The following is a 1,772-nucleotide window of genomic DNA, read 5'->3' as shown; positions in this document are numbered from 1 at the left end:
CGCTCCAATGCCAGGCTGGTAGGCAAACTGAAGTGGGTCCAGTGATGAGCTTGTTAGGCGCTGAAGCTGAGCCAGGACCAACCGCTCCAGGGTCTTCATCAGGTGGGATGTCAGAGCCACCGGCCTGTAGCTGTTGAGGTCTTTGGGGTGTGAAGTCTTTGGCACTGGTACAACACAGGAGGTTTTCCAGAGCTGTGGAACTCTTCCCAACCTCGGGCTCAGGTTGAAGAGGTGCTCCATCACCCCACACAGTTGGTCCGCGCAGGACCTGACAACCCTCGAGCTGATGCCATCTGGACCCGCTGCCTTCTTGCCATTAATCCTCCTCAGTTCCCTCCTAACCTGGGTGGTTGAGAGAGACAGGCTGGAGCCTTGTGTTGAGTGTGTATTGGATGCTGTTGTTGGGGGTGGGGGGGAGTGAGCAGGGTGAATAGAGGAGGTGTGAAGTGTCTGAGGTATCAGAGGTGGAACAGCAGCAGTGGGGGTGCATCGTGAAAGTGATCTTAAAGCACTGCTAAACTCTATTCTGACTTACGCCATCTCTACGTTGTCACAAGGAAAAGAGAAGTATAGTTGTTTATTTTTGTTTCTTATTGTCATGTTTCCTCAATGTTGGGACAACATTCATTTAGCAGGGGAGGAATGTAGCACTTGGTAAAGTGTAAAGCTAAAATATGTCCAAAACATTGCATAAATCTGTTGGTATTTGTGTTATTCAACTATATGTTTGGATTTTTTGGCTGCTACATGTTTTTCCACCAGTAGGGGGCAGTCACGGTAAAAGAAAACAATGCTCGAAAAAGAAAAAGAAAAAGAAGTGTGTATTTTTGGGCTCTGTATGTGAAAGCCACGGTTCTGAAGTACCCAAATAAACTCGGTTCTGCTGTTTACACCAAGTTGTCCTGGAGTGGTGTAACAACTACACTACACACTAACTACACGCTAACTACACAGGATTTGCGCTAAATGTTGCAAATCTCTCACATCTCAAAACACCGCCGTCACTTCTAAAACTCCCCCCGTGTCTTAACAGCTAGATGCCACGTTGCCATATCATTTTTTGATTGGTCAACATGGTACTTTTTTCGACCAATAGGAAAGCGTGGGGGGTTGGTTTTGTTTTTGCTCACAGGTGGAGAGTGCTTTCGAGCGTTATAAAACGCCGTTTTTACCGTTTCTTCCTGCAGTAAATAAACAACGACAGTATTCAGGAAGAAAACCAAACATTGCAGATATTTTATCATAACTCTGGTTTTACGTGGCCGATCAACACAATTTAAAAACTGGTATAAAGTCCACACTTTGTCCGTCAGTTGTTCCGTCTGTCCTGCTCACATCTCCAGTGGTTGTCCATGTTGTCATTAACGTGGCTTCACTCCACATCAGCCACGCTGCTTTGCTAGTTAAAACACCGGTGTCGGCACATAAGGACGCTGTCATCAACAATGTTGATTAGCTGCGTATATACGAATGTGAATCGCATCATTGGCTGGACTATGGGATAAGGTGGTATCGTTCTAAACACATACAGGAGCAGCCAGTGACTTACTGACTAACACTACAAAACAGAATTGTTGAAATTTTAATTTTAATTTCAATTCAGGTTAGATTATTTTTGTGCACAACGCAGATTTTCTGTGCGCAGAGACCGTGCCAGCAGTGCGCAATTGCGCACGTGTGCAGCTTAGAGGGAACATTGTTATTAAGGGGTACAGGCAGGACTCCACACACACACACACACACACACACACACACACACACACACACACACA

The sequence above is a fragment of the Pundamilia nyererei genome, unplaced genomic scaffold, assembly GCF_000239375.1.
Source record: "Pundamilia nyererei isolate P.nyererei 1_Seehausen unplaced genomic scaffold, PunNye1.0 scaffold00368, whole genome shotgun sequence".
In the NCBI taxonomy this organism is placed as follows: Eukaryota; Metazoa; Chordata; class Actinopteri; order Cichliformes; family Cichlidae; genus Pundamilia; species Pundamilia nyererei.
Note: the sequence above shows the minus strand (reverse complement) of the source record.